The sequence below is a fragment of the Bubalus kerabau genome, chromosome 11 (assembly GCF_029407905.1).
Source record: "Bubalus kerabau isolate K-KA32 ecotype Philippines breed swamp buffalo chromosome 11, PCC_UOA_SB_1v2, whole genome shotgun sequence".
Classification (NCBI taxonomy): Eukaryota; Metazoa; Chordata; class Mammalia; order Artiodactyla; family Bovidae; genus Bubalus; species Bubalus kerabau.
Window position 1 is genome coordinate 37,985,677 of NC_073634.1, and position 19,069 is coordinate 38,004,745.

General features: G+C 37.7%; 1 long non-coding RNA gene across 2 annotated transcripts in view; it reads right to left on the reverse strand.

Moving 5' to 3' along the window:
- The window catches only part of LOC129622401 (uncharacterized), a 32,303-nt gene extending 13,514 nt beyond the window's left edge, over positions 1-18,789 (reverse strand). For both annotated transcript variants that reach the window (XR_008699962.1, XR_008699963.1), the window contains exon 1: positions 18,633-18,789. This is a non-coding gene — a long non-coding RNA (uncharacterized LOC129622401). The remainder of the gene's footprint in view (positions 1-18,632) is intronic.
- Positions 18,790-19,069: the final 280 nt, after the last annotated feature.

Sequence of the window (19,069 nt, forward strand, 5' to 3'; positions counted from 1 at the left end):
AAGGAGAGGAGGGATCGCGTAAAATTGTGTATGTACTCACGCGCTCACCTGTCAGCCCATGTATGCGTGGATCTGACCTTAAACAAGTATACTGAAGCCTTTGAGAAAAACCTACAGGGTAGATTACAATCTAGGTCTAAGAGTGGCCCCCGGGCTGCAGACATTTGGGGAAAGAAACAAATAGCACTGTAAGGGCTTTGAAAACAACTAACATTAAAACCAATGTCCACAAAATGAAGTTTGAAGCTTATGGTGAAAACCTATTAATAACCGGGATAACTACTTACTGTAAAAATAACAACTATATTTTCCACAGGCTTTAAACAAGATCTGCATATTATAGCATAATATTGAAAATATTTAGTATACAATCAAAAATTAATCAAGGTACAAAGAACTAGTGAAGTCTGACAAACTCTCAAGAGAAAAGACAATTGATAGAAGCCAGCCCCAAATCTGCCACATTGTTAGACTTAAGAAATGAAGACTTTAAAATATCTCTCCTAATCTTTCTATGAAAACTAAGGGCAAACACTTCTGGAACAATTGGAAAGATAGAAAGTCTCTAGAGAGATAAGAGATATATTTTTTAAATAATCATTTTAGAACTGGAAGCTACATAAGTGAAAAATAATAAATAAAATGAAAATATTCACTGGATGAGTTCAAGGATAAAACTTATAAGTCAGTAATCTTAAGGATAGATCAATAAAAATAATCTTATCAACAGAGGGAAAAAGTTGAAAAACAAAAGATAAATAACACCTCCAGTACCTGTTGGAGAATATAACAAAGTTCAAAATTTGGTATCCTATAGGTGCCAGAAAGACAGGAAAAAGAGTGTGGTGTAAAAGAAAAATTGAAGAAATAACAGTGGAAATCATCCTGAATTGGGAAAAGGTATAAATTTAGAAATTTGAGAATCTCAGCAAAATCTAACCAGAAAATACTCATGGAACTACAGACCCAGATATGCTGTAATCAAACTGAAAACCAAAGCTAAAAAAAAACCTTCAGTTCAGTTCAGTCACTCAGTCGTATCCAACTCTTTGCAACCCCATGAATTGCAGCACGCCAGGCCTCCCTGTCCATCACCAACTCCCGGAGTTCACTCAGACTCACGTCCATCGAGTCAGTGATGCCATCCAGCCATCTCATCCTCTGTTGTCCCCTTCTCCTTTTGCCCCCAATCCCTCCCAGCATCAGAGTCTTTTCCAATGAGTCAACTCTTCGCATGAGGTGGCCAAAGTACTGGAGTTTCAGCTTTAGCATCATTCCTTCCAAAGAAATCCCAGGGCTGATCTCCTTCAGAATGGACTGGTTGGATCTCCTTGCAGTCCAAGGGACTCTCAAGAGTCTTCTCCAACACCACAGTTCAAAAGCATCAATTCTTCGGCACTCAGCCTTCTTCACAGTCCAACTCTCACATCCATACATGACCACAGGAAAAACTATAGCCTTGACTAGACGAAACTTTGTTGGCAAAGTAATGTCTCTGCTTTTGAAAATGCTGTCTAGGTTGGTCATAACTTTCCTTCCAAGGAGTAAGCATCTTTTAATTTCATGGCTGGCAAAAAAATGACATAGTGTATACATATAGGTGAGGGCTTCCCAGGTGGTGCTAGTGATAAAGAACCCAGCTCCCAATACAGGAGGTATAAGAGACCTGGGTTCGATCCCTGGGTTGGGAAGATCCCCTAGAGGAGGGCATGGCAACCTACTCTGGAATTCTCGCCTAGAGAATCCCATGGACGGAGGAGCCTGGCAGGCTATAGTCCATGGGGTCCCAAAGAGCAGGACAGGACTGAAGCTACTTAGCACGCATGCACACATATATAGGAGAACAAGTATTTGAATTATTACTGATTTACCAGAGGCAACTATAGAGACCAAAAGGTAATGGAACATTTATAAAAAGCTACAATAAAAGAATGAGTGACATAAAATAATATATTTAGTTGAAACATTCTTTAGAATTGAAGACAAAATGAAAGCATTCTTATCTTCAGATGAAGGAAAACTAAGAAAAGTTTTTCACCAGCATATCTAATAAAAGAAATGCTAAAGCAAGTTCTTCCTAAAAAGGAAATGATACCAAAAGAAAACTTGGAACTGTTATAATGTATTATATGCAGGAAAAACAACAGAAATGTTAAATATCCGGGTGGATATAATAGACTATCCACCTCTGTCTTAAATTCTTTAAAACATACACATCAACAGAAAACAAAAACTGTGTCATTGTGTGTCAGAATGTGTGTGAATTATGTATGTGTAATAATTCACTACAACTAGAACTTAAAAGAGTAAAGAGACTTATCTGGTTTCGAGTTACCTACACAGTGGAGTGGGTTGCCATTTCCTGCTGCAGGGGATCTTCCCAACCCAGGAATCCAATCCAGGCCTCCCCCATTGCAGGCAGACTCTTTACCATTTACATTACATTCCACTAGAGGTGGTAGATTATTAATTCTAATTAAATTCTGAAATGTTTAATACACATAGTAATCTATAGATCAGTTGCCCTTAAAATAACACAAAGATAATGCCCCCCAAAATCCCTACAAATAAACACTACACCAAATAATGTTACTTTTATGGCGTAGTACCATAATTTAAAAGTAAATAAGCACACACACATGCAAAGACCTTTGTGCTCCACAGGAATTCTAGGCTGAGGAAAAGTTCTATATCTTGAATATAATGGTAGTTATATGGGTAATTATTCAAAACTCATTGAACTGTACTCTCAAATGGATGCATTTTATTATATACTAATTATACTTCAATAAAATTGATTTTACAAATAAAAGCAAAAGAGTACATACCAAGAAGAAGATAGTGTGGCTCTAAACAGCACTTATTAATTTCAGCCACATGAAAAATAATACCTAAAATTACCATTTATGAATAATTAGTTACTCAAATTTGGGGCATAATTTCAGCTATAACTATGTTATAGATTTTAGAAAATAAACACATAATAAATTGTTTTATACAGTTAGTAGAAGCTCCAAAAGTGTACTTTATCTTTCTTGAATATGATTTCTTCCAGTTAGGAATGTTAGGTACATTCAGAAGTGTTTGAGTGTCTTTGCAGTTCAGTCACTCAGTTGTGTCTGACTTTGAGACCTTATGGACTGCAGCATGCCAGGCTTCCCTGCCCTTCACTCTCTCCCTGAGTTTGCTCAAATTCAGGTCCACTCATCCATCCATCCATCTCATTCTTTGTCATCCCCTTCTCCTTCTGCCTTCAATCTTTCCCAGAATCAAGGTCTTTTCCAATGAGTTGGCTCTTTGCATCAGGCGGCCAAAGTGTTGGAGTTCCAGCTTCAGCATCAGTCCTTCCAATGAATATTCAGTCCTTCCAACTGAATATTGATTTCCTTTAAGATTGACTGGTTTTATCTCCTTGCTGTCCAAGGGACTCTCAAGAGTCTTCTCTAGCACCACAGTTTGAAAGTATCAATTCTTCAGCGCTCAGCTTTCTTTATGGTCCACCTCTCATATCCATATATGACTACTGGAAAACCCATAGCTTTGACTATACCAACCTTTGTTGGCAAAATGATATCTGCTTTTTATTATGCTAAGTTGGTCATTGGAGAAGGAAATGGCAACCCACTCCAGTATTCTTGCCTGGAGAATCCCATGGACACAGGAGCCTGACAGGCTACAGTCCATGGGGTCGCAAAGAGTCAGACACGACTAAGCGACTTTCACTCACTCACTCGAAGTTGGTCATAGCTTTTCTTCCAAGGAGCAAGTGTCTTTTAATTTCATGGCTGGATTCACCATCCACAGTGATTTTGGAGCCCAGGAAAAGTCTGTCACTGTTTCCATTGTTTCCTCATCTATTTGCCATGAAATGATGGGACCAGATGCTGTGATCTTCATTTTTTGAATGAGTTTTAAACCAGCTTTTTCACTCTCCTCTTTCACCATCAAGAGAATCTTTAGTTCCTCTTCTCTTTCTGGCATAATGGTGGTGTCATCTACATATCTGAGGTTACTGATATTTCTCCAGGTAATCTAGATTCCAGCTTGAGCTGCATCCAGCCTGGCACCTCCCATGATTTACTCTGCATATGAGTAGGATAAGCAGGGTGACAACACGTTGCCTTGATGTACTCCTCTCCCAATTTGGAACCAGTCTGTTCTTTCATGTCTTGTTCTAAGTGTTGCTTCTTGATCTGCATACAGGTTTCTCAGGAGGTCGGTAAGGCAGTCTGGTATTCCCATCTCTTGAAGAATTTTCCACAGTTTGTTGTATGATCCACATAGTCAAAGGCTTTAGCATATAGTCAATGAAGCAGAAGTAGACGTTTTTCTGGAATTCCCTTGATTTATCTATGATCAACCAATGGATATTGGCAATTTAATCTCTGGTTCCTCTCTGCCTTTCCTAAATCCAGTTTGTATATCTAAAAATCCTCTATTCATGTACTGCTGAAACCTAACTTGAAGGATTTTGAGCATTACTTTGCTAGCATGTGAAATGAGTGCAGTTTATAATAGTTTGAACATCCTTTAGTATTGTCCCTCTTTGGGATTGGAATGAAAACTGACCCTTTCCAGTCCTGTGGCCACTGCTGAGTTTTCCATATTTGAGGGCATGTTGAGTGCAGCACTTTCACAGCATCATTTTTTAGGATTTGAAATAGCTCAACTGGAATTCCATCACCTCCACTAGCTTTGATGTCTGGCTCTAGGTGAGTGATCACATTATTGTGATGTTTGAGTGTCTATGAGCTGCAAAACACAATATTTTGAGTGATCTGCAAAGTATTAAAATTGGTGCTTTTTTTCTCTTTTTTTGTTGTTTTGGTGTTGTTTTTTTAATTGGAGGCTATTTACTTTACAATATTATAGTGGGTTTTGCCATACATTGACATGTAAACCCATGGCTGATTCTTGTCAATGTATGGTAAAATTGGGGCTTAAAAAGCCTACAGTTTCAAATGTATTCTTTTTAATGGCTGAGTAATACTCCATTGTGTATATGTACCTCCAATGCATGAAAGTGAAAAGTGAAAGTAAAGTCACTCAGTCGTGCCCGACTCTTAGTGACCCCATGGACTGCAGCCTACCAGGCTCCTCCGTCCATGGGATTTTCCAGACAAGAGTACTGGAGTGGGTTGCCATTGCCTTCTCCAAATGGAGTATTACTCAGCCATTAAAAAGAATACATTTGAATCAGCTCTAATGAGGTGGATGAAACTGGAGCCTATTATACAGAGTGAAGTAAGCCAGAAAGAAAAACACCAATACAGTATACTAATGCATATATATGGAATTTAGAAAGATGGTAACAATAACCCTGTATGCGAGACAGCAAAAGAGACACTGATGTATAGAACAGTCTTTTGGACTCTTGGGAGTCCAAGAGACTCCCAAGAGTCTGTGGGAGAGGGAGAGGGTGGGATGATTTGGGAGAATGGCATTGAAACATGTATAATATCATATATGAAACAAATTGCCACTCAAGGTTCAATGCAGGATACAGGATGCTTGGGGCTGGTGCACTGGGATGACCCAGAGGGATGGTACGGGGAGGGAGGTGGGAGGGGGGTTCAGGATGGGGAACACGTGTACACCTGTGGTGGATTCATGTTGATGTATGGCAAAACCAATACAATATTTTAAAGTAATTAGCCTCCAATTAAAGTAAATAAATTTAAATTAAAAAAAATTTTTAAAAAGCCTACAGTTAACTTGAGATTTATGCCATATGCACATTGGACATAAAAATAACAAATATTAAATAACAAATGAACTGAGTGGTATAAGCAGTAAGTATATAACAGTGTTATTTAGGAAGGAAAAATCAACAGTCAATAATGAGTTTAGAATGGCTGAACAAGAAAGGCTCCACAGAGATATGTGTATACAGGTCCAGTGCCAATGACTACATCAGGTGTTTTCAGGCTCTGGGAACAACTCTGAGTGAGTGAACATACAAAATTTTCAAAAATTAAAAAAGAGGAAAGGTATAGCACTTTGAGTTTATCAAAGGGAATCAAAATAATGACATTCAATCCAGCCAAAGCATATCCATGTGCTTAGAAATTGAAACATACATGCCATTAACTAAAGGTGATAACAATAAATAATAAAATAAATTTTTTTTATTGGATTTTATTCTGTTACTTACTTTAGTACCTCAGGGACTAAAAAGAAAGATTTTTTCTTTTTTTATTTCCTGGAAAAACACAAAAACAAAAACCTTCTTTTCTAATGCTACAATGCATAATGCAAGGGATGGAGATTATTTCAGCTTTATTTTATTCTCAGGCACTACAAAACAATTTCACGATATTAGAAAATGAATAATTTATTTAATGCAAATGTACACACCTCTTCTTAGAGTGATGCTGACACTTTCACTTATTTTAAGGGAAAAGGTTTATAAAATAAATCTTAATGGATATCTATAGACCATAGAGTTTTTTATTGCTTTTTTTTTAACTGACAAAATCTCTTCACCCATCAGTTTACTTTAAAAAATAACATATTGTAATATAATATTCCTTGTGAAAAATTTTAAAGCAGTGTAATAAGAATAAAGGGTAAATTCTGTTAAGAATTTCTGAGGCAGGACATCGTTCCCTCCACCAAATAGACTCCTTCTTTACCACTTAATTTCTAAACATATTGAGAAATAAAGCAGAGTAACTTTTTGAGGCCAAAATACTACTTCTCTTACTTTAATGCTAAGTTAAATGCCATAGCTTAGTTCTAAGAATGAAACTGACTCCTAACACCAAATTCCCAAATTAGGTAGACATCCATCCAGCATCTGTCATGGTCAGAGGGTAGAGAAACTGCCTCTGAGAAAAACAACTTGTACTTCTAAGAGTAGCTTACTTCAATGAATTCTAAGAGACATCACTAGCTATTAAAGAAAAGCAAATCAAAGCTACAATGAGGCATCACCTCACAACAGTCAGAATGGCCATCACCAAAAAATCAATAAGCAATAAATGCTGGAGAGGATGTGGAGAAAAGGGAACCCTTCTGAACTGTTGGTGGGAATGTAAATTGATACAGCCACTCTGGAGGACAGTATGGGGATTCTGTAAAAAACTAGGAATAAAACTAACATTGTTGTATAGTTGCTAAGTTGTGTCTGACTCTTACAACCCCATGGACTGCAGCACGCCAGGCTCCTCAGTCTTTCACCATATCCCTGGAGTTTGCTAAAATTCATGCATGCTTGGTTCACTCAGTTGTGTCCAACTCTTTGTGACCCTTTGTACTTTAGCCGGCCAGGCTCCTGTGTCCATGGGATTTTTCAGGCAAGAATATTGAAGTGACTTGCCATTTCCTCCTTCCCAACCCAGGGATTGAACTCATGTCTCCTGTGACTCCTGCATTGCAGGCAGATTCTTCACCCACTGAGCCATCAGGGAAGCCCAAAACTACTATATGACCCACTAATCCCACTACTGAGGATATATTTTGAGAAGACTGTAATTGAAAAGGACACACGTACCCCAGTGTTCATAGAAATACTATTTACAATAGCTAGGACATGGAAGCAACCTAGACGTCCATCAACAGATGAATGGATAAAGAAGATGTGGTACATATATACAATGGACTATTATTCAGCCACAAAAAGGAATGAATTTGAGTCAATTCTAGTGACATGGATGAATCTAGAGCCTGTTATACAGAGTGAAATGTCAGAAGGAGAAAAACAATATTGTACATTAATATGGAATCCAGAAAAATGGCATTGATGAACCTATTTTCAGGGAAGGAATGGAGACACAGTTGTAGAGAATGGACACAGTGGGGGAAGGAAAGAGTGGGACAAATGGAGAAAGTACCATTGACATTTATACACTATCATGTATAAAAGAGATAGCTGGTGAGAAGTTGTTATATAACACAGGGAGCCCTGCCTGGCACTCTGTGATGACCTAGAGGTGTGGGATGAGGAGAGGGGAGGGAGGCTCAAGAGGGAGGTAATATGTGTATAATTATGACTGATTTGCATTGTTGTATGGCAGAAACCAACACAACACTGTAAAGCAATTTTCCTCCAATTGAAAAGTAAATTAAAAAAAAAAATTCTAAGAGGAGGAAGTAGTAGATCTAAGCTGAGCAAATAAACAGCAGATCAACATATTTTTCCTTCCCAATTTTATCAATCAGGTACGTTACTCTACTGCCCGTGGATTGAAGTCAATCAAGGAACAGTCAGATTCTGAGTTTCTTTCAAAGCAGGAAACATGAAGAGGGAGGATTAAGTGTTCCATGTAAAATCTCCTCTCTTTTTTCTTCAAAACCCTCAAACTTTTTCAGAAAGCCTGTAGTCAGACAGGAGTGTGGCTGCCCTTTTAGGGAGAGGGGACCAGTAGTTTATGAGAGAAATCTTGCCCCCACCCTCATTAGATTGCCTCTGCATTGTTAACTACTACTGGAATCCTCCTAGGACCACCGGTAGTCATTTCAGATACTGATAAAATTGATGGGAGAAATACATTATCTAAATCAGCTCCAAGGCCACTTTGTACCCAAGAATAAAGAATCATTTCCTATTTAGTTTGCGATCCCAAATTACAACCAACCACTGTATCCACATAGCATTCCAGACATTCTTAAAGAACATTAAGCATATTCAAATAATTAAAATATTCACAATATAGGGACATCTCAATGTGAATAAAAAAACATTCTCCCATTATCAAATTCCAAGAGATAATAGCTAAATCCTCTTGCAAGTTAAAATCCCCAAATATTAATATCCCTTAATATCTGAACTCAAGTTATTTTGCTTATTTGAGTGTAAAATCCAAACTTCCAAATTTTTAAGTTAAAGTCAAAACCTCAAATTTTTTTCAGCAAAATCTTGACCACGTGGAATTGGGGTTTTTAAAAAGCAGTCTTAGAAGAGGAACATTGTTCCTTTTGGGCCATAACTGCAGAGTCAATTCTCTGATATATTTCATTTTAAATATCCCAGTGAGTGAAGGAGCTAAATGACTATAAAAGCACTGCCTCCACAATCGCGGTATTGAGAAGGGAAGCCACACCCAGGCCCTAGAGCCGTTTGTCCGGCAAAATAATGATCCCAGAATCCAGTCCTTAGTGTTGAAAGGGCCACAGCGAAGGGAAGTGTAGGCCTTGACACAATGCCTTCCTGAGATGCCAGTCATTGGTCGATGCCAAAATGTCTAGAATCCCAGTCTGGGGAATATAAAATGATTGGAGAGACCAGACGTCCCCTCCATCGGAAGTGGACCGCTTCCGCCGCCGGGGCTCCGCGGCGCCAGCAACCGCCCGTCTGCCGGAGCTCTACCAGAGTTACCGTGCCTCTCCGTGACCTACTACTTTGACCATGACGCTGTGGCTTAGAAGAACTTTGCCAGCATTTTCTTCACCAGCCCTTTGAGAAGCGAGAACATGCTGAAAAACCGTTGAAGAGATGGCCGAATCTTCCTTCAGGTTAGGAAGGATCTGGAGCACTGAGACTGGGGCGGAGTCTGCATTAGAAACTAGTGTGAATCAGTCACTACTGGAACTGCACGAACTGGCCACAAACCAAAACGACACCCAAACTGTGACTTCTTTGAGATCTGCGACCTGGAGGAGCAGGGAGATGAAAGCCAGCAGAGAATCGAATGGCCTCGTGACTAACCTGCGTGAAACGAATGTGCCCCCTCCCTGCCCCGCCCCACCCCCCAGTCTCCTCTAGTCCCCCTCCCCCCACTTCCCCGCCCAGCTCCCATCCAGCCCAGCTCCTGCCCCCGCCTTGGATAAGTGTCCGTGACAAGTGCACCCTTAAATCCTAGAGTGGCTTCCCTACAGTGATGGGGTTACCCTCTGTGGTCACCAGGGGAGTGTGCGTTTTTCAGGTTTATATTCTCCCTTTAGGTTGTAAGAACATCTACTTATGTTCTGTCATTTGTACCATTTCTTCAAGTGAAATAATTTAATACTCCTTCCCAACGAATTGAGAAAAAAAATTCTCCCAAAATGTGATTTATTTTGCCTCTGTGTATATACCATATTTGGGGGAAGCAGAAGAAGGGAGCCCATCTTTCCCAAAAAAATATGCAGTATGTATTTCTTAAATTTCTTAATGTCCTCTTAAAGCCACATGATTTTTTGAATTCTGGTACTTGAGTGTGAACTAAATCTGATGACATACTATTTTTTAATTTATTACCATTCTTTTTCTCTATTCTTTTCTTTCCTTTTCAGTTATTGTCACTCCCCCTTGTGATTGATACTTAAACCTAAGCTTTTTCGTCATATCTTCACATTTGGTTTAACTGTCATCACTCTAAGCAATTATAGAAATTACAGAAGCTTGTTCTTAGGAAAGTGGTTATCAAAGTACAGTCCCCAGATGAGAAGCATCTGTATCCCTGGGAATTTGCTAGAAATGCAAATTATTGGCCTAACAGGAGCATCTGAATCAGAAACTTTGAAGGGAAAGCTTGACAATCTGTATGTTAACAAGTCCTCCAGATAATTCTAGTGCCGTGCTGAAGTTTTAGAATCATTGCCCTCTTCTAGGTGGGGTTGGCAAACTTTTCCATAAAAAGTCAAGGGGTCATATAATCTCACCATGCTATTTAACTCTGGCAATGTGGAGGGAAAGATATCTTGGACTAATGGGTATGGTTTGTGCCAATAAAACTTTATTCATAAAATCAGCTGGCAGTCCGATTTGGCCTGTTGGCTATAGTGTGATACCTCTGCCCTAGAGGATTGGAGAAAAGCAAGACTTCTACCTTATGTCCCTCAGCACACTATCTTTCTTCTACTTTTCAATCCCTATACTTGTGAAACATGTTCTCTCAGGGCACTGGCATACCACCTACGATAACTGAATCATCTTGAAATATGTACACTAGTTCTTTGAGAATTAGTCATTCTCATATATACACACATATACATATATATGTATATAAACTGCATTAAAGAAAATTAATTCCTCCAATAGCATCTCCTTATCTCTGAATAGATGATAAAATCTGGAGCAGTCATCTAGCAATGCTTTTCTGCCTGGCACTAAGACTTTAACTTCTGAGAACTGTAAATCATAGAACTATAGAAACTTGTCTTACTTAATATTTCAATGCAGCAAATATTTTATACCCACCAATACCAAGGAAGCATATCAAGATTCTGTTCTTCCTGTGATACAATCTTTGCCACAGATAGTTCAGTTACAAAAAGCCCAGTCTGTGAATTAAACTGTGATCACATGCACCTGTTAAAGGCCCACGGAGGCCACTTGGGCATAGCGAAGTTTTGCCCAGTCAACTTTGTGATTCCCATGTACCTGTGGTAAAGATACACATATGAGCCATGTACCTCTGCTGGGACTCTCTTGCTTTTGTCAGGACGTTTTGTGTCCTTGCTTAAGACCTCCACAACCTTAAAAAATTAAGCCAGCCATAGCCTAGTCTGCAATGTGAGGCCAAGCCATAGCAGCTAAAAACTGATTATAAACCTCTAAAAAACTCTTAAGGTCAGAATATGCGGTGGAAAATGAAAGTCCATGGCTAAAGAGATGGTCATCATCCCATCAAAATCTTCTCTAATGTACTCTTTGCATCAGAAATATACTCCTTATTTAATTCTCAATCCTATAGCCAGTGAACCAAATGTTAACACTTTTTAGGAGACTTAGCAGCAGCAGCAGCAGCTTCCTTCTTCCTTTCTCAAGTTCTGAACACATTGGACATTAATAAAGAGGGTAGCTATTAACTTTATTACCTAGTGGCTCAGTGGTAAAGAACTTGCCTGCCAATGCAGGAGACCCAGGTTCAATCCGTGGGTCAGCAAGATCCCTGGAGAAGGAAGTGGCAACCTGCTCCAGTATTCTTGCCTGGGAAGTTCTATGGACAGAGAGCCTGGTGGGCTACAGTCCATTGGGTCCCAAAAGAGTCAGACATGACTTAGTGACTAAAACAAACAACATCAACCTTATTGCTTATAAATGCTTAGTTAGAAAAATTAGCTTAGGTATAGGAGTCTAGAGGGCTAATATAGAACTCCAGAAGGGGCTGAAGTTAAACAGTCTTGATACCTGAGAAGACTGGAAGACCTTGATACCTGGGAAGGGCTACCTTTTCCTACAACATTTTCCCACTGAGATAGAGTCTCCCCTGGTGGAGCAACAGGTTAGGTGTTACCTTCAGTCAGTTCTTCTAAAACAGAAAGTCACTGCTGAACTAAGCATAATCTGTTAATTCCTCCCAAATTTAACCAATAATTAAATTATGTCATGTCAATGATTAAAAGAATAGAGAATAGAAAGAGATTGTAACAGCTGAACTCTGTCTACACTGGGAAATATATATACATATATATGTGTATATATATACATATATAGATATATATGATGTGTTTATATGTATATACATACATTTATATAATAATGGAAATTACTCATTTTAACAGAAGTTAGGAAAGGGATATATATGTCAGACACTGTTCATTGTCAACCCACAATTATTCCCATCCTCTAATTCCTTTCTATGAAATGAACCCTGATGTTACAGGTAGGATGAGGAGATGCCTTGATCTCAAAAAGGAAAGCTTTTGCATAGGCTTGAAGTAAGTAAGTAAGAAAGTAAGTGTTAGTCGCTCAGTCGTGGCCCACTCTTTGCAACCCCATGTACTGCAGCCCACCAGGCTTCTCTGTCCATGAGATTTTCCAGGCAAGAATACTGGAGTGGGTTGCCATTTCCTTCTCCAGGAGATCTTCCCAACCCAGGGATCGATCCCAAGTCTCCTGAACTGCAGACAGATTATTTTACTGACTGAGCTACAACTTGAAAGGATGTTTCAAAACAATCCCAATAATCCTATTCTAGACCTATTGAAAATGGTCTGGCGTGGACAAAGTTCTAGACAAGAAGAGGAGGTTTTTGTTTGTTTGTTTTGTTTTGCTGAGGGCTTCCATACCCTGATAAAAATAAAGACTTCAATGAAAAAGTTTTTGCTTCTCATCTTTCTTAATGTGTCTTCCTGGAGGGCCACCAATCATATTTCAAAAAGAAGGACAGAGTCTGAGATTTTAAGCTGAATCATGCCTGGAATGATTAACAGGCAGCTTAGTAAGTTTTCTGTTTCTTGTAACCAAAACATTCCTGATACAGGTGAAAGCAATATATTCAACTACTTGACCTCTTTAATTGTTTCATTTAATATCCAATAAACTTAGTGACTTAAAAATCCATTATAAAATTGTGTGTCTTGAAACATCAATTTGAGACAATTTGAACCTATTCATTTGAAATACTATCTCCACATTTTAAATTTTGTATAAATTGAGGCATAATTTAAATATAATGAAATTCCCTGATGCTAAATGTATAGTTAGATGAGGTTTTGGACCCTTACTCTTAACAAAATATAGAATGTTGTCATCACCTCTAGGAAATTCCATCATGTACCTTACTGTTCATTCTCTGCCCTGCACCCAGAGGCAATCACTATTCTTATTTTAGTTTTACCTATTTTAAAATTTCATATAGAAGGAATCACTTAGTCTGTACTCTTCTGTGTCTGTATTTCTTCAAGCAGCATGTTTTTGAGATTCACCCATGTTGTATGCATCTACATTTGTGAGAAGCACTAAATTATACGAATATACCACAATTTGTTTTATACATTTACCTACTGTTTTTTTTCTTTGCAACTATGACTAAAGCATTGTATGAGAGTTTTGGTTATTCCATATCTTTTCCAGTATTTGGTATTATTACTCAACTTGAATATTGTTCATTCTAGAGGTGGTACAGTGACATTTCGTTGTTATTTTAATATGCATTCCTCAGATGACAAATCATGTTGAGCATTTTTTCATATGTTTATTGGCCACCTGTAAATCTCCCCTGGTGAAGAGTCTGTTCAATTCTTTGCTTATTGTAATTGGGTTGTTTGTCTTATTGTTGATTTGTAACCATTATTTATATAGTCTGCAAAGAGTTCTCTTTCAGTTATATGTATAATTAATATTTTCTCCCAGCCTATGACTGGTCAATTCCTTTCTTAATAATGCTTTGTTTTGATGAGCAAAACTTTAATTTTGATCATTAGCATTTTATCAGTTATTTTTTCTTCTCCCAGTAATTACTCTCTGCTTTATTGAAGAAACCACATGCCATGAAGTTATTCTCTTATGTTTGTTCCCAGAAGATTGATAGTCTTAGCTTATTCATTTGGGTCACTGATTCAATCCCAAATTAATGTTTTTGTATGGTGCAAGGTAGACATCACAGGATATAGATATGCAGTTGTTCAAGTATCATTTGTTGAAGACCATTCCTTCCCTTTCCTCATTAAATCATTTTCATACCTTTGCCTAAAATCAATTAATTGAAAGTGAAATTCACTCAGTCGTGTCCAACTCTTTGCAACCCCATGGACTATACAGTCCATGGAATTCTCCAGGCCAGAATACTGGAGTGGGAAGCCTTTCCCTTCTCCAGGGGATCTTCCCAATGCAGGGATCAAACCCGGGTCTCCCACATTGCAGGCAGATAGATCCTTTACCAGCTGAGCCACCAGGGAAGCCCAATTAAAAATCAATTAATTGGATATGTATATAAATTTATTTTTTGCTTCCTTATTTTGCTCCATTTATCTGTTTGTTTATTTTTACATCAACAATATGCTATCTTAATTAGCATAGTTTTATAATACTTCTTGAAATCAGGTAATGTAGATCCTCCAACCTTGATATTTATTTTCAAGTTTTTTTTTTTTTACACTATACATGTCCTTTGTATTTCCACATATATTTCAGAATTAGACTTGTCCATTTCTATCCATAAAAAGTGCTCTGAGTTTCTTACTGTGATTGAATAATATCTGTAAATCAATTTGGAGAATATTGACTTTTTATCAATTTTGAGTTTTGCAAGCTATAAATATGATAGACCTCTCTGTTTATTTACATTTATTTAATATCTCTTAGAAGCAGTATTTTGTAGTTTTAAGTGAAGAAGTTTGTACAACTTAGACTAAATTTATCTTTGCACATTTTATGATTTTCCATGCTACTATAAATCATATTGATTTCATCATTTTAACTGTTACTCATATATAAAAGGGCAACTGATATTTGTACATTGACATTTATTCCTTAAACTTCTTAAATCCATTGCTTAATTTTAGTAGTTTTCTCTCTCTATTTTTGGTAGATTACTTAAGATTTTCTGCAGAGAAAATCATGCTGTCTGCATGTAGAATTGATTTTACTTCTCTCTTTCTCATCTCTATACCTTGCATTTATTTCACCTGCCATGGACCACCAGTGCCCCTGGGAGAGGAAATGGAAACCCATTCCAGTATTTATGCCAGAAAAATCCCATGGACAGAGGAGTCTAGTGGGTTACAGTCCATAGGGTCACACAAGAGTTGGACACAACTGAGCCACTGAATGCCACAGAACCACCAATGCAGGGATGAATAAAAGTGATTCTCGGCCAGTATTCATTGTTTCCAAATTTTCCAATTTTTAGAGTAAAAACTTTCTATTTTTCACCATTAAATTTAATGTTAGTGCAAAGTTCTCCATAGCTCCCTTATTTCATTTTGTGGAAATTCACTTACATTTCTAGTTTGTCAAGAGTATGTATCATAAAGTGTATCTATTGAGATAAGCTTTATTTTATGTTCAACAAATACTTCCCTTAGAATAAATGTGAGGAAAAGAAATTCAGCCTTATTATTTGTCTGCTATATTTCAGTAGGTTTTATTTTTTACTAAATTGAGTTTGGGGAACTCTTGCATTTAAACAGAACTGGATGGATAAATTAAAAGCTTAAGGCTTGGAGTAGCCAAATAAAATTCAAATGAATAAAGCAGAGTAGTGAAATACTGACAGTGTAAGTGGAACAACTGGCTAATCTTTGAAACAACTGATATTCTCAATGTCAAACTGAAGTCACCAGTAGTCAGTCAGTTATTCATTACTTTATTTATTTACTCAAGAAAAATCTGTCAGATACTTGGCACATTTTAGGAATAAACAGATGTATTTGTGCATGCATGTACATACACACAGAGGAAAGATTGCCAGACTCAGCATCAAAAGGATAACAATAGCTATGACTAGATAGTTATGGCTTATATCATAGGGTATGGCTTATTTTCTTCTCTAAATAATTGTGTTTTGTGAATTCTATTTAAAAGATGTCTTATTTGTACAAACTTGAAGAGAGCTATGCTTTTTTAAATCATTCTAAGGTGAAGATAGTGGAGCCTGTGAATCTTAACAGTACTCACCTGTGACAACAAATCACATGGTAAAAGCCTGGCAAATTGCCATGGGTGAATGCGTAGTCGCTTTAGTCCCTAATTCATTGTCATCAGGGGCAACATACATCATACATTTGTGCTGGATATTGCACAAAATTTTTTTTTTTGCTTTATACAATTATATCTATGTCAGCATAGATATAATGGAAGGAATGGAAGGAAGTGTCTGTTTCTATTGCCCAACTCAGTTTCACTACATATTTAACAATAATTTTATCCAGTTTTATACATCCCTGAGCCAAATGGATTCTTAGTAGGAAAAGTTGCAATGTTCATTACTAACATCTGACTTTTCTAAACATTGTTCTTTATTCCTTAGACCCATCAGGACTACTCATCAGCTCAGTTTATTGGATCTAACGATAGTATCAGAAGCACCAAGAATGTGTGGCAACTATTCATTCCTTCAACAAGAAGTTAATATTTTCCTGGCAATAGTCTAAGCCTTGTGGATATATTAGTGAACAGCATAGAGAAGACTCTTGCTTCCACAGTTTACTATTCTAGTAAAAGGGAGGAGATAGAAAATAAAAGAATAAGTGGAAGTGCTAAAAAGAAAATTAAACTCTTGCTAGGAAGCACTGTCCACTCTAGGCAGGGTGATAGGAAAGGAATGAGAAGTAAACTTTAAGCTAAAAGAAAAGACCCAAGCATAGAAAAAACTGGGTAAAAGAAACATGAAGTGTTAATACATAATCTCTGAGGTGGTAAAGAGGTCAGTGTGTCACAATGCAGAAAGAAAGGCTGGTGAGGTTAAAACATAAAGGGCAGGAACAGCATGCAATGTGGGTTAAGAGGTAGACAAGGGTGGTCCCTGAATGAATTATGAAATTACTACAGATCAGGACTAATCACTAATTTCCCTTTCTAAATTTTAAAATTCTTTATGGAAGTGATCCCTCTCACTCTTCTAAATGTATTAGTCACTTAGTCATGTCTTACTCTTTGTAACCCGGTGGACTAGCCTGCCAGACTCCTCTGTCCATGGAATTCTCCAAGCAAGAACATTGGAGTGGGTAGCCATTTCCTTCTCCAGGGGATCTTCCCAACCCAGAGATCAAACCTAGTTCTCCTGCATTGCAGGCAGATTCTTTACCATCTAAACCACCAGGGAAGTCCTGGGAGTAATTACACAATGGGACAAAAAATGATAAAGGGTTATATTAATTCTTAGGTGACTTAGAAATGAAGAAAGAACAAATAGTATTTTTGAATTCCATATGTTTGTTTCATTTCTCTCTGCTCTTTCTTTTAGACTGAACTCTATTGGATCATGACTGTGAGTTTTTGAATTTCTACATCTTCAATATCTTCATCAGTTAAATGTAAATAGTAATCCCTGTAAGAGCAACTGGACAGCCATGATGTGAGGTTTTAGTGAGATAATGGACGTGAAAGAACTTTAAAGATCTGGAAGCGCTAAGACTATAGTGAGGAAATGGAATTTAAGGGGAAAATACTAATCTATAAAAGACCTGTGAAATAGGAACTGGAGTTCTTTTTCTTTCCCATTGTTAGGAGACCATTCAAGCTATCAGTGAAATTACCACGTGTATTAGTTTCCTGTTGCTGCTATTACAGATAACTGCCAGTTTAGTGGCTTAAAACAACACAACACAAATTTATTTTCTAATAATTCTGGAGGTTAGAAGTCTAAAACAGATGTCCCCAAGCTAAAATCACTTGTGTACACAGTGGGAGAAGGTGAGGGTGTGATGAATTGAGAAAGTTGCATTGACATATGGGCTTCCCTGGTGGCTCAGATGGTGAAGAATCCGCCTGCAATGCAGGAGACCCGGATTTGATTCCTGGGTTGGGAAGATCCCCTGGAGAAGGGCATGGCATCCCACTCCAGTATTCTTGCCTAGAGAATCTGCACGGACAAAGGAGCATGGTGGGCTATACTCCATGGGGTTGCAAAGAGTTGGACATGACTTGACATATAAACACTATCATGTTTAAATAGTGGAGAGTTGCTAAATAATGCAGGGAGCCCAGCTGGTCTCTGTGATGACATATAAGAGAGGAAAGGTGGGGAGGGGTGGGTAGAGGGGGAAGAGGAGGGACTCTCAGGAGGGAAGGGATATATATATATATATGTGTATATATATATATATATATATACACACACACACATATATATAATAATGGCTGATTCACATTGTTACATGGCCAACAAAAAATTGTAAAGAAATTTTCTACCAATTAAATAAATAAATAAAATTTTTTAAATGCACCAAATAAACAAACAAAAAAGGAAAATAAAATAAAATCACTGTGTTGACAGGGCCACATTCCTTCTGGAGGTCATAAAGGGGAAGTTAATTCCTACCTTTTTCCAGCTTGCAGAGACTGCCCACCTTTAACTCATGGGGCTATTTCTCCATCTTCAAAGCAAGCAACATTGGGGTGAATCTTTCCTACAACGCCATCTCTCTGGTATCCTCTCTTCTGTAAGTGTTCTTGTGAGGACATCTGACCCACCCAGATAATCCAGGGTCAGTATTCCATTTCAAAATCAGCCGATTAGCAACCTTAATTCTATTAGCAGCTCTAATAGGATTTCCTCCTTGCTCTGTAGTCTATCTACAATCTTGGGGATTAAGATGTAGAAATCTTTGGTGGACCATTATTCTGCATGTCACACCACTCTAGAATGGCTTATTAGGAATTATTAAATGGGCAATCACAGATAATATACTGAGGGTTTTAAAGTTGGAGTGAGATTGTAGTTAAAGTTTGGGTGCTTAAGGCAAAAGAATATTTTAT